Source organism: Lepidochelys kempii, chromosome 9, assembly GCF_965140265.1.
Source record: "Lepidochelys kempii isolate rLepKem1 chromosome 9, rLepKem1.hap2, whole genome shotgun sequence".
In the NCBI taxonomy this organism is placed as follows: Eukaryota; Metazoa; Chordata; order Testudines; family Cheloniidae; genus Lepidochelys; species Lepidochelys kempii.
Window position 1 is genome coordinate 44,960,506 of NC_133264.1, and position 15,193 is coordinate 44,975,698.

Below are 15,193 nucleotides of genomic sequence, written 5' to 3' on the forward strand. Positions count from 1 at the left end.
ATTAGCAGAATGCTAATGCAATACAATACAGAATACCTCACAAATTAATTAGACTGGTGGTGGTGTTTCAGAGAGATCACTTGCACAGCAGTGCTAGGTGACATTGGAGAATACTGTTTTCACATTTTTCTTGTGTGGCAGGGGGAACCCACCAAGCCCCCATAAAGACAACATTTTAAATAAAACCAAAACCCCTAGGCCTGCTTCAAAGGTTTAGTACTGCTCACTGAGAAGCCTCCTCTATTCACTGTTCCTCCCCACCCCTGAGGGTCTCACTACCCTGCAATTGAAGCTTGGATAGAGCATACCGGTGCTATCTTTTCCTGGGCCAGCATGGCTAAAAATAGCAGCGTAGTTGCAGCAGTGCAGGCTTCGGCGTAGGCTGTAGAAGCAGGACATAGACCCTGGTATGTAGTTGTGTTCCTGAACCCTGTGCTGCCGCATCAATACTGCTAATTTTAGCCATGCGAGCCCAAGTACATCTACCCGAGCTGCAATCACGCCTCAGATCTCAGTATAGATCTACTTTGAATTACTATTCTAGTCTCTGCTGGTTTTCTTTAGCCGAGTTTGAGGGTCTCCTGATGCAATTTGGGGAGCACAAGTTTTGTCACGACATTCCTCATTTTCATTGTTTGGTTATTTCCTTTAAAAGCAGGTCACCTCTGGTTGAGAGCTAGAAAAAGGGGAGATCGTGTGGGAGTAGACAACATAGCAAAAGTAGTACTTCTGTCTGCAATGGGAAAGTTTTGCTAGCAGGTAGCAGAATACTTCAGTGGGTAACTTTCTTCCTGAACATGTAGCTATTTTATTCTAGAAGTTTCAGTAAAACGTAAGTCAGGATGTATCTGAAATGGTAGGTATCATAACTAGAGCGATGAGGCATTGTTGTAATCATGAGTCAGTGATGGCCAGTTGTAGCACAGGAAGCATGCATAATTAACTGTACTTAAAAAGAAAAGGAGTACTTGTGGCACCTTAGAGACTAACCAATTTATTTGAGCATAAGCTTTCATTTCTCACGAAAGCTTATGCTCAAATAAATTGGTTAGTCTCTAAGGTGCCACAAGTACTCCTTTTCTTTTTGCGAATACAGACTAACACGGCTGTTACTCTGATAACTGTACTTAGTGTTCCTATCTAAAGGGAGCACCCAAAATTGAGCACGATTCTCCATCACCTTTATTAAGAAACAATTCTAGTCAATCCCTTTAGCGGCCACTTACGAAAGGTTTCAGTGTGTATATATAGCTATGACTTGGCAAGTCTCTCTCTACTCTGTTCCAAATCAAGGCATGTGTGTCTCATTTAGTAACATCTGTGGCTGTGGAGGCAGGTTCTAAGTCCTTTATCTTATACCAGCGCTTGGACTCTGATGCTGACAGTATGGGGAGTGGATAGTCCCTTTACTGCATGAGGCATTAAAGCACGGCTCCTCTGTCCCTCTGTGAGCTCTTTGGATGAGGGTTAAAAATGTCATGGCAATGTTACTGAATGTGACAGGAGACAGTGGTGGCTGTTGCCTAAATTAAATAGTGGGTCTTCAGGTAACAAAGGGCCTTTTCCCCATAACCTCTTCCCCTCTCTTGAAGGCTGATTGATATTTTCAAAGGAAAAACTGGGACATTATGATGGGGTGTCACAGGGAAGCATTTTGGGGGCATATGGGAGATGTGGGAAGGAAGAGGCTTCCACTTTTTCTTCCTATTTCCCCATTCAAAATAAAAAACAAACACTGGGACATTTTACAATCAAGGACAAGGTATGAGGAAACAGTATTTATCCCTCTGTCACCTCTTCACTGATCTCTTAGCCTCAACCTTTCCCCCTTCCCCACATCTGGCTCTAACCCTCCCATCTCCTCCATGCCCACCAGTTCTCCTGCTCTCATTAACCAACTGTGCTCAGCTCTCCCATCTCACAAGGTCAGTTCCCTCAGCTCCCTCCTATCCAATCCCCACCTGCTCAGAAGCCCCCCTCCTCCATACCTATCCCCTCAAGGCTGAGAAAACCAGCTTGGAAAACACCCCCTCAGCCCTGGACCATCTCCCAGAAAACCCTCCAGGACTCTGACAAATCATCCCGGGGCTCAGAAGCCTTCCCTCTCCTACATAACACCCACCACCCCCAGGCTCAGAAGGCCTCTCCATCCCCAATTCCTACTATTTCTGAGCCTGAAGTTGCACAGGCAGCAGGGAAGGATTGTTTTGCACAGGGTGGGAAATGCATAAAACTAAACTGTACAATTGCTACAACAGGCCAGCTGTAATAGATGCATGGTTCTTTTCTTAAATTATTTATTATTATTATTATTACTACTACTACACTAGAGATATGTGCTGACTTTGTGGAATCCCACCCTGTAGCAAACTGCAAATGATTGTGCATGAAATGAAAATGCAGAGGTCTGCGCACCAGGAGAATACAGCTAGCCCTGCACACTAACTACAGTGCTGTAGCCACAAAAGCCAACCAAGTTCAGACAATTAAACCCTACAAGGCAACAACAAAACCAAACTTAGCACTGTGTTCTCAGTTCACATTTGCACAGGGGTAGATGACTATACAAGGTGCAAGGCAGTGGAGAATCAGACCCCAAGATTCAGCAAGACTAAGGGTTATTTTTCCTCCATTGCTGTGTATTGAATGTGTCATGGGCACGTTTCTCTCCTTATTAGAAACAAACAAAGGTGGCCTCTGGACTACACTGTTCAAGAGATCAGATGATAAAAGGACCTAAGTTCTTTAAAGAGTAGCTATAATATAAGGCACTTACACAGCAAATTATTCTTGAACGGTTAACTAATGAATTAACATGAACAGTTTGTTACTTGCTTATGTTTGCAATATAGTTGGTTAAAAACAGGAACATTTTTCATGAAAACTGAACATAATGAAACTTTTCCTTGACATTTCAAAACCTGGAAATTTTTCACAGCTCTAGTTTGCAGTAAATTTTAGTTTTCCATAGCACTTCAGCTCATTTGTGCTCTCTGATCGAAAGGAAACCCATCAATAATTTTCCCAACATCGCTTAATGCAAATGTCAGGCATCAATTCAAATTTTCATGCCTTTCAGACGTGTTCTTTTTTCAGAAAGATTTGTGCTAGTGAATATTTGCTCATAGGAATGCTCACGGATATAAAGCAATTTATTTTTGCATATTTACAGTACTTTTCTTGCAATATTTCCCAGCTCTAATCATTAACAAAAAGTGTAAGGCATAGGCTTATTTAATACTGCAGCCTGATCCTGCTCTCATCGAGCTCAATGGCAAAACAAACTATTATTGACTTCACTGGAAACAGGGTAGAGTACCGTTTATAATTGCAGACATTCACTGTAAATAATACAGCAAGAAACTGCACAAGAAATTGTCACAACTGCAACTTTGAAAGAGATGTTTTGTATTTTGCATTCTCAACTATGCTTTTAAAGAAATATTCCCTGGGTGGTGGTTAACTCTGCTTGCTGATGCTGCACCTTGGAACTGAGAAATGCTGGCACATCATCTTATGTTTTGTTTTCTGTAAACGTCAAAAGAAGCCCTTTTGTGGCAGAAAATAGAAAACAATTCAGGAAAATAGGAGCTGCTGTTCAGTCCATTACTATTGAATACAGGATGCTGCAGTTCACAGCACTCAGACAGACAGAGGTTGGATTTCCTTTCCTTTCCCTTCCCATTCTTTCTTGCTTTGAATGTACAATGAAGTTGGTTTTTGCTCTGAAAGCATTAAGCAGACTGTTGCTATAGCAACCAACTCCCTGAAACCCTTATTATAAAAAGGATGGTAGTCTAACAGACCACAAAAATAGGTCTTAAGAAAAACAAGACTTACAGCTTCCTGGCTAATATTTTTAAACTCTAAAAATAATTTTTATCTGAACCGGGCAAGGTTGTTTAAGTTATTTGGCAGCAGAGATTTTTGTATTGAGAAGTATTTCACTCAGTAGCTCAGGTGATAAAAATATACAACAACCCACCATAACTGCATTTGCCAAGAAATAGCAGGGACGTCATTTAAGATTTCTGCTTGATTTTTACCAAGTCTTGATCAATAAAGGGATAGTGCTTGAATCATCTGATAATCTCAAAAGTGCTCTTGGAATATCATCAGTAAAATCTCAGGACACTAAATCAGTCCTCCATTGACTAATTTAACAATATTTCTAGCTTCTTTCAGAATTCAAAAGCTGCTTCATTTTCAGTTCATGTGAAAACACTGATGGCCCAATTTTCTGTTGGGGAAAGGAATTATAATGATATGAAGATGATTCCCCCGTCCCGCCCCCCAGCGTTTATTAAAATGGATGCCAGCTAGACTCTAGGGCAGGAGTGTCACAAGTGAAACACCAGTTAGGAGCAGATTAATCTAAATCTTTATTTAAAAAAAATAAAAAAAGAGTGCAGATCCAGGGCTATGCAATATCGCAATATTAAACTTTCACATTTGTACCAGCAAATCCTTGCAAGCTCTCATTTTCACCTGACATAGCCCTGGATTTGCACTCAATATTTTTTTTAAATAAAGATTTAGATTAATCTGCTCCTAACTGGTGTTTCACTTGTGACACTCCTGCTCTAGAGTCTAGGGGCAATCTGGGTGCGGGCAGCTCAGTGGGGGATCTAGATGCACAGGGGCTTGTTGAGGGGTTCTGGGTGCAATGGTAATGAATTCTGCAGGGGGGTCCAGGTGAAGGTGGTTGGGGCTCAGCGGGGGGGTCTGAGTGTGTGGCAGAAAAGAGCTCAGCAGCGGAGTCTGGGTGTGTGTGGGGGCTCACTGGGGCGGGGATCCAGATGCTGGGGGAGTGGGACTCAGTGGGGTTGGGATCCAGGCGGAGCTGGTTGGGGCTCAATAGGGTGGGGATCTGGGTGTGGGTGGCTTATCGGGGTGGTCCAGGTGCAGGGGGAGTGGAGCTCGTTGGGGTGGTTCTGTGTACGGCGGGATCTGGATGCAGAGAGGTTGGATGGATGGGGGAGCAATTCCTCCTTGTACAGCGATCCCTCCCTCTGCAGTTGAGGAGCGATGGGTGCAGGAAGCGCAGGGTTGGGGAAAGGAGTTCGTAGAGCTTCCTAAAGCTGGGGGAGATAACCTGGGATGACAGCAATGGAGTGTGCCTTGCACCTGGAAAAGAATGTGAACCAGTCACTCCTTGATCTGCACAAGCTGGCAACTGACAAGAATGACCCTCATTTGTGTGACTTCATTGAAAACCTGGGGGTACGTCTGACCTGGCCCCAGATACTGTGCAGGGGAAGAGGAAGTTCTGTTCTCCCCAGCCTAGCCAGGACTAGCACTGAGCCTGGTACAGGGTAGGAGCCCCCAGCCATGTCTTCCCCAGTCCTGCCCCCACCCCACAGTGATTTACCTCTCAGCTGACTGCCCTGGGCACCTGAAACATACTGCTGGGGAGGGTCTCATGACCACTTTTGTGGCTTCCCTTTGCTTCCCCATCAGACAGTCATTGGGGGACATAAATTCTTCACATATTCAGTGGTGCAGAATCCACCCAGAAGTATTCTATTACCCCTTGTTACTGAGGTCCCCTTCAGAATGCCTCTCCCCCTTTGGTGCTCATGTCTCTTCCTCTAGTCACTCATTAGGGAAAATATATTTCTATAGGGCCAAATCTTGCAGTCTATTTTCAGCCAAACACCAATTGAAGCCAACAGGGATTTTGACCGATTAAAACTCTGCAGGATATTGAATTTCTTTCCTCATAAAACCAACCCCACCAGCTTCCCTCTTTCATATTGTTCCTTTCTGAATTCTTTCCAATTTGTTATCTTTCTGATACAGAAGCACACAGCACAGTATTCAGTGATCTAGGTTAGACTGAGCTGTGTTGTATCGAGTTGTACTATCCTCTCTCTGGTCCTACAGTGAAGGATTCTTTGTTGTTGTGAAATAGCATGTAAACTAAAATAATAGAATATCAGTGTTGGAAGGGACCTCTGGAGGTCATCTAGTCCAACCCCCTGCCCAGAGCAGGACCAATCCCCAACTAAATCATCCCAGTCAGGGCTTTCTCAAGCCTGACCTTAAAAACTTCTAAGGAAGGGGATTCCACCACCTCCCTAGGTAACGCATTCCAGTGTTTCACCACCCTCCTAGTAAAAAAAAGTTTTCCCTAATATCCAACCTAAATCTCCCCCACTGCAACTTGAGACCATTACTCCTTGTCCTGTCATCTGCTATCACTGAGAATAGTCTAAATCCATCCTCTTTGGATCCACCTTTCAGGTAGTTAAAAGCAGCTATCAAATCCCCCCTCATTCTTCTCTTCTGTAGACTAAACAATCCCCGTTCCCTCAGCCTCTCCTCATAAGTCATGTGTTCCAGACCCCTAATCATTTTTGTTGCCCTTCGCTGGACTCTCTCCAATTTCTCCACATCCTCCTTGTAGTGTGGGGCCCAAAACTGGACATAGTACTCCAGATGAGGCCTCACCAATGTTGAATAGAGGGGAATGATCACGTCCCTCGATCTGCTGGCAATGCCCCTACTTATACAGCCCAAAATGCCATTGGCCTTCTTGGCAACAAGGGCACACTGTTGAGTCATATCCAGCTTCTCGTCCACTGTCACCCTACGTCCTTCTCTGCAGAACTGCTGCCGAACCTTTCGGTCCCTAGTCTGTAGCGGTGCATTAGATTCTTCCGTCCTAAGTGCAGGACTCTGCACTTGTCCTTGTTGACCCTCATCAGATTTCTTTTGGACCAATCCTCCAATTTGTCTAGGTCCCTCTGTATCCTATCCCTACCCTCCAGCGTATCAACCACTCCTCCCAGTTTAGTGTCATCCGCAAACTTGCTGAGGGTGCAATCCACACCATCCTCCAGATAATTAATGAAGATATTGAACAAAACCGGCCCCAGGACCGACCCTTGGGGCACTCCACTAGATACCAGCTGCCAACTAGACATGGAGCCATTGATCACTACCCGTTGAGCCCGACAATCTAGCCAGCTTTCTACCCACCTTGTAGTGCATCCATCCAGCCCATACTTCTTTAACTTGCTGACAAGAATAGTGTGGGAAACCATGTCAAAAGCTTTGCTAAAGTCAACGAATAACATGTCCACTGCTTTCCCTTCATCCACAGAACCAGTTATCTCATCATAGAAGGCAATTAGATTAGTCAGGCATGACTTTCCCTTGGTGGATCCATGCTGACTGTTCCTGATCACTTTCCTCTTGTCTAAGTGCTTCAGAATTGATTCCTTGAGGACATGCTCCATGATTTTTCCGGGGACTGAGGTGAGGCTGACTGGCCTGTAGTTCTCAGGATCCTCCTCCTTCCCTTTTTTAAAGATTGGCACTACACTAGCCTTTTTCCAGTCTTCCGGGACTTCCCCTGATCACCATGAGTTTTCAAAGATAATGGCCAATGGCTCTGCAATCACATCCGCCAATTCCTTTAGCACTCTCAGATGCAATGCATCCGGCCCCATGGACTTGTGCATGTCCAGCTTTTCTAAATAGTCCTGAACCACTTCCTTCTTCACAGAGGGCTGGCCACCTCCTCCCCATGCTGTGCTGCCCAGTGCAGTAGTCTGGGAGCTGACCTTGTTCGTGAAGACAGAGACAAAAAAAGCATCGAGTACATTAGCTTTTTCCACATCCATCCTAAGAGAGGTGCTACATTCCCTTACGTTACTAAAAGAAGTTCTCTCTGTCTGTATCGGATATCAAATGCTTTATTGGGCTAACCCCACACAGCAGATAGTGTGCAGTGATATTTTGGCAATGCTTCAGGTAGACAGCTGAGTAGCCAACATGCCCATACTATCAAAGTGAAAGTGCTTTGGCAAAAGACTCAGGGCCTGTTTCTCCATTCCCTCAGACTAGTGATATGCCATGTGACTGCCATGAGGGAGTGGAGAATCAGGCCCTGGGTGTGACAATACATAAATCAGCTAGGCAGAGTGTAGACCATAATTATGATTTTTGACTTAGCAATGGATGAAGACAATGACTTCTTTTTATCTAGGCTAAAAACATTTTATATTTACCAATCAAGTATTTCACCTCTATTTTATGCACTGAAGTTTAAAGAACTATCCTAAAAAGGTACAGCGAGTCTCTTGAAGGACTGCGCTAAAGAGTCAGACACTAATGACTGGCAGCGAAGAAAAGGCTTAATAATAGATGAGGACCCAGAGAGGGACAAGGGGACTAACCCCAGCACCACTTGGCTGTTCTTTGCTTGTACTCTGAAGCAAGCAGGGTGACCATGAGCATGACACTGAGAGCTATGCACAATCTCCACGTACGTGATGCATCCTTTGGCTTGGGCAGGACAAAAGTTTTATCTCTAGTCAATAAAGAAGCCAATAGTCAAGTTCCAACACAAAGCATGGTCACACTTCCTGCTGCCAGCTATAAATACCTCAACATCTCCTCACTTTTACAGGTGCAATTAAAATATAATGCAGATTGGAGTAAATTTAAAGGGACACCCAACTGTATAATACTTTAAAAAGTAACTTTACCTTACAAGTGCCTGGGAAGCTCAAAACTGAAATCTGTTCAAATCAGTTGCAGTGAATCAGTTTTGCACGTTTTAAAATTAATATTTCTAAAAACAGAAGCAGCTTCGATGCACACACCCTGGCACTTGCTGCTTCGTCAGCATTAGCATGATGGTACCATTTGCAGCACAAAATTTGCAATCATATGTGCTCTCGAGGGCCAAATCCTGTTTCCCTGCACATAGCCCATTTGTTCTGGGTAAGGGTAGGGGATTGCCTCAGAGATTTTGGGAAAGAGAATCCTCCCCAATCTTCAGAGCAACAGCCTCTGTGCTCTCCCAAGGCGCAGGTTTCAGTCAGTGAATCCATGTAGCTGCAGACCCCCTGGCACTTCCACACCTTTCACCTGACCCACTGTCACTTCTTTTTAGCACTGTGGTAGCAAGCTGCCACAGAGTGCTGCTACCTAGAGCGTGCAGGATGTGCATAGTCCCCTTCTAGCCCTTTCCGTGGCCTACTCCGCCACTCCCCAGCTGTTCTATTTCTTTGTGGTTCCTGCATGCCCACACAATGGAGGGAGCACAGGATTTGGCCCTAAAATAAGTCTTGCACTCAACTGAGCTGATAGGTCTTTGGAGCTAGTATTATTAATAAATGTACTGTTTGTTGTTGTGATTTATAATGGGATGTGTCGTGTATAAAGAGAATAAGCTCTCCATGTATCCTCCAATTAGTTTGGAAGCATTTTCTGGTTCTTTGCCTGGGAGATTTCAGACAACAGGAGCATTGTTAGGAATGAATTGCTACTCCTTAATGTTCAGTTACAAGCATTACTGGCTGAGTAAATAACTACTGACCATCGTCATCTTAGTTTCTTTTTAAAGATTCATGAAACCTTTGAAAAATTCAATTGAAAAGAGGTGTCTGAAAGTCTGACAGAGAATGTATCAGAAGAGTGAGTGAGTAAGTAAGTAAAATGGACAAGCTGACTTGCAATACCATACTATTATGGTATTACCATTTAGAGTAAGGGGGCAGTACCCTACCTGGCATGTGCATACCTCTAAGATCGGCTCCACAACTGTTCTGCTAAAGGCTAGTTCAGCAAAAACAGGCTTTTTGCAACCATTCCCAGTCCTCAAGGCCTGTCCGTTAGGATGCTGTGCCAGGTTTCCTTCCTTATGGGCATGTAGTCGCCAATTGTCTGTCGCACATACAGTCCGGGAACACTGATTTATGTCTGTGCTGCTGAGAAACTGGCTGGCTCTCACCCTGCTCTGCTTCTAATTTAATCAGGCCCAGGACTGGCCATGAGGCGAACTGAGGTGACTGCCTCAGATGCCAGACTCTGTGTGTGTGTGTGTGTGTGTGTGTGTGTGTGTGTGTCACTAGAACCCAAAAATTTGTGTCTGCTGCTGGTGCAGATGTATTCTCTCTGCTCTAGATGCACAGAGATGGTGGAGTGCTGTGCTGGAGGAAGGAGGGCACAAGAGACAACAGGAAGGCAGGTGAAAAGATGAGAGGGAATAACAGAAAGCAGCAGGAGCCTCTTATGTACCTCTCTAGCACCCCCAGGAGCCTGGACTCATTAACACCAGCTTCTCAGGGAGCTTCCTGTTTCCTGCTGCTTCCCTGAACCCACTTGAGGGGAACAGGCAGGCAACTGAAGTAGTAGGAGCCAGTTAGGCCCTTAAGATGCTGATATCTTCCCTCATTCAGGCCCTGCTACCAGCCTGCTAATCTGTCCCCTTCAACTGCGCGTTAGTGTTGAGAGCCACTATAGCTGGCACAGAACAGCAGTCATGAGGGAAAGAAGAAAACGCCCCTCTGGGACAGCATTCAGAAGAATGAAAGAAAGCAAAAGGAAGCTTTTCTATCTAAGCAGGAAGGAGCTCTCCCGAGATACACAGACACAAACGTTCACGGTGAGCCTTCTGGCCCCAGTGAGGATGTGAGTGGTGAGGAGATGCCCGATCTTCCAGTTAGTCAGAGTGTAGGTGACCTGGCAGCTACTGCAGCATCCATATCTCCATCTCAAATGGATGTAACCATGCACATTCCTGAATGAAAGTGTAGATCAGAGAAGAGTGTGGTGGAGGCGCAAGAAACAGCTGCTGCATTTAGTTCCTTAAGTTGAGATGATCCAGGACGGTGGACCCACTTGAGCAGTAGCCTGAGAGACTTCCTTGTACTGCATGGGCCACAGCAAGTAAAAAACTTCATGTTCCCCAAAGACAATGAAAATAGAAGTTTCCATCCAGCACATTGCTGACGTGAAATCCCCAAGGGTGACAAAGTGGAGAGGCCATGGCTTATGTACTCAAAAACCCAGAATGCTGCATCCTGTTTTTGTTGCAAGCTCTTCCAGTCTAATGTTCCAGCCACATTGGATTCTACAGGAACAAAAGGACTGGAAAAATCTGGCTAGAAATCTGGCATGCCATGAGAAGGCAGCAAATCACCGGAGAGCTTGAGATGAGACTAAGGTTCAAGGCCCCCATAGATGATCAGCATCAAGAGAAGATTGCATCAGAGTCTCTTTACCTGCAAAATGTTCTGAAAAGGCTCATGGTCATTGTGAGAATATTTGCTACCCAAAACCTAGTACTGCGTGGCACTTCAGATCAGCTGTATGTGCCAAACAATGGAAACTTCCTTAAAATTTTGGAGCGGATGGCTGAGTTTGATGCTGTACTCCAGGAGCATCTAAGAAGAGTCACCACCCAAGAAATGTACACACACCACTACCTTGGAAAAACAATTCAAAATGAGATCATAGAGTTACTGGCAACAGAAGTCAAGCAGAAGATTGTGGCAGATCTGAAGTCAGCAAGATATTACTCTGTTATTCTGGACTGCACACTTGACATCAGCCATACTGAACAAATGACTTTAATGGTGCATTTTGTAACAACAACAGAACCTAGTGAAAATGTCCCTGCAATGGTGACTGTCAGAGCATTTTCTAGAATTTATTGACATTGATGATACTACAGGAGCTGGTATGGCAAACGTGCTTCTTAAAAAGCTGAAAGATACGGGAGTTGCAATAGCTGACACGAGAGGTCAGGGCTACGATAACAGCGCCAACATGAGAGGTAAGAACAGAGGAGTGCAGACATGGATCCGAGAGTTAAACCCCGAGAGTTAAACCTTTTTTTGTCCCATGCAGTTCTCATTCATTGAACTTGGTGGTCAGTGATCAAGGCCACTCTACAGGTTTTGCCGCCCCAAGCAGTGACCAAAAAAAAAAAAAAAAAAACTGCCACCATGGACAGCAAAGGGAAGAAGCTGCTGCTGAATTGCTGCTGCTGGACAAACTGCCGCCCCTTTCTACCTGCCGCCCCAAGCACCTGCTTGGAACGCTGGTGCCTGGAGCTGGCCCCGTCAGTGATGCAGCATCAGCTTCTAGTGAGGCTGCTGAATTTTTTAATTTAATTCAAAGCATCTATGTATTTTTCTCTGCATCAACTCTTCAATGGCAAATTTTGAAGAAACATCTGGGAACATCCTCTCTGACACTGAAACCACAGAGCCACATGATGGGAAAGTCAACTGCAGGCGATAAAGCCTATCCAACACCAAATTGGGAAGATAGATGATGTCATAGTTGCCATTATGGAGGATAATGCTGTGACAGGAACTGTTCATGGGAGAAAGGCGGCAAAGGGAAATGGAATCACCAGAAACGTACATAACTTCACATTGCTGTGTGCTTAGTGTTGTGGCATGACATACTATTTGAAATAAAATGTTGTAAGCAAGAGACTCCAAGGTGTTGACCTTGATATATCTGGAGCAATGGAACAACTGGACAAAGTCATAATACAGTCTTACTGGTCAGATGAGAGATGTGAAAACATTCTGAAGAGTGCACAGAAGTTGGCAGAGGAACTTCACACTGAAGCTATTTTCCCACCCATTCAAGAATACAAGTGTCACCGAAGATGATGACATTTTGATTACGAGGCACGGGATAATCCCATAAGAGACCCCAAACAACAATTCAAAGTTGAATTCTTTAACCAGGTGCTAGATTGTGCAATACAGTGAGTTGAACGTTTCATGCAGCTCAAGGAACACAGCAGTATATTTGGAATGTTGTATGATATTCCAAAACTCCTCACTATACCTGAGGAAGCCCTACACCAGCAATGCAGGGCACTACAGACAGTGTTGACACATGATGACATGCACAATATGGATGCAAATGATTTAGGTGAACCGAAAGCCCTTTTAAGATATATTCCAGAACAGCCTTTGGAGTTGATCCTGCTGAAATGTAAGTGCACAAATAAGATGACCACGCTTTCCAAATGCTTTGTTGCTCTGCGCATACTTCTAACACTTCCTGTAACAGTTGCCAGTGGAGAACGCAGCTTCTCCAAGCTGAATAAAAACACATCTACACTCCACAATGACACAGGAGAGGCTGGTTGGCCTTGCAACCATCTCAATAGAGTATGAGCTGGCCCAGACTGTGGACATTCAGCAGGAATCAGTTCAAATCTTTGCAACCAAGAAGGCACAGAAAGCATCACTTTGATTATTCAAACAGATAAAAATGCCGGTGTTTACTATGCAGACAAGAAAAGTTAACTTTCAAACGCCTAAACAGTAAATGTAAGTGTTAATTAAAATTTTTGAGGCATTTTAAGTTGTTCTCCTTTATTGGGGTAGGTAGCAGAGCAGTTCCATGAGAGGAGTAGAACAGGAAGAAGGCAGAACTGAGACCTTTCAACATTTGGGCCCAAGCGAGGGGGCATCATTTGAGCTTCCCAGCTCAGGTGCCAAAATGTTGTGGGCCGGCCCTCATCAGGCCATCCACAAATAGGTGGCGTCTGAAACAATGTAATAAAGATGTTTCCAACATACATCCTTGCCCACATTGTACATTCTTGACATGGCAAATACTTGCTTCCACAGTAGAATATACCTTGGCAGTCAACAGGACAAACCATTTATTTTTTTAACACAGGAGTCAAAAGAATAATTTTTTTGGTTGGAAATTCAAATATATGAGCAAGAACAGAGAAATTTGTATTTATTTGCCTAATAATTATACTTCACAGTTATATCTCCATTCATCCAAGGATTTCAAATAAGTTTTTAAACATTAATAATCTTCACAGCCAGAAAGTAGTTATGTAATGTCATCCCCAGGAAATTGGAAAGTCAGGCCCTTAGTGTTTGAGCTGGCCACCCCAGAACTGGAGGCACCAAACATTCATGGGCGTTTTAAAATTTAGGCCTACGTTCCTTGCTGACGAGGAGACAGCAAGTCAGTAGCAGAACCAGGAATAGAACCCAAAATTTCTGACTCCTGCTTCCACATTCTAACCAGTCAACAATAATCCATGAAGATATATTAGGTGAAAATTACAACTGGCATAATCCACTGCAACTCCATTGAAACCAATGGAGTTACATATTGGATTGTGCCAGTGGTAACACTGGCCCTTTATTTTTGGTTAAGATGCTTAGGATAAGCTACTTAAATTAGAGTTCAGATTCTCCATATTGAAGTAGAGAATGTTGCTGGATCACGTGGCCTGCTCATATCTCATAGGTTAAAGGACCAACTAACAATACAGAACTTTCACCTAAATGTTACTGAACTCCCACACATGACCACACTTCCAAGGAAGCTTTTCTGAGCATGCAAGATATGAACATCTCACTTTACCATAAAACTAAGACCTTAAAGTCAATTGTGAAACACAATTAGAGCACAGGCAAGAAGTCAAATCGCAGAAGAGGCTCCAGAGATGGCAATTACAGGCTGCTAAGCCTAACTCCAATACCAGGAAAACTGGCTGAAACAAACACACACACACACACCAGAATTATCAGATATGTAGATGAATGTGATATGTTTGGGAAAAGTCAATACAACGTTTGTAAAGGGAAATTGTGCCTCACCACTCTATTTGAATTCTAGAGGGGGCAAACAAACATGTAGACTAGTGTGATCCATTGATATAGTATACTTGGACTTTCAGAAAGCTTTTGACAAGGTCCCTCACCAAAGGCTCTCAAGCAAAGTAAGCTGTCATGGGCAGGTCCTCTCATGGATCAATAACTAATTAAAAGATAGGAAAAAAGGGTAGGAATAAATGGTCAGTTTTCAGAATGGAGAGAGGTCCATAGTGGCGTTCCCCAGAGGTCTGTACTAAGGCCATGTCCTATTCAACATATTCATAAATGATCTGGAAAAAGGGGTAAACAGTGAGGTGGCAAAATTTGCAGAGGATACAAAACTACTCAAGATAGTTAAGTCCAAAGTTGACTGTGAAGAGTCACAAAACTGTGTGACTAGGCAACAAAATGGCAGATGAAATTCAATGTTGATAGATGCAAAGTAAAGCACCCTGGAAAACATAAGCCCACTATACATACAAAATGATGGGGTCTAAATTAACTGATACCACTCAAGAAAGAACTATCCACAATTACTCCAAGATCTTTGAAAACATCTCCTCAATTTGCCACTGCACTCAAAAAAGGAACCATAAGAAAAGGAAAGAAAAAAATATCATAATCCTTGATATAAATCCATGGTACACCCACACCTTGAATACTGTGTCCAGTTCTGGTTGCCCCACTTCAAAAAGATATATTAGAATTGGAAAAGGTACAGAAAAGGGCAACAAAATGATTAGTGGGTATGGAACAACTTCCATATGAGGAGACATTAAAAAGATGACTAGGATTAT

At 43.7% G+C, this 15,193-nt stretch overlaps 1 protein-coding gene across 12 annotated transcripts in view; it reads left to right on the forward strand.

Moving 5' to 3' along the window:
• AMER3 (APC membrane recruitment protein 3) overlaps nucleotides 1-15,193 on the forward strand; it is a 58,340-nt gene that overhangs the window by 21,330 nt on the left and 21,817 nt on the right. The window contains exon 3 of one of the 12 annotated variants that reach the window (XM_073360090.1): nucleotides 13,158-13,389. The exons of the other annotated variants lie outside the window; for them this stretch is intronic. The gene's annotated coding sequence lies outside the window, so the exon portion shown is untranslated. Of the gene's footprint in view, nucleotides 1-13,157; nucleotides 13,390-15,193 lie in introns of those variants that run through there. 12 annotated transcript variants of the gene reach the window in all.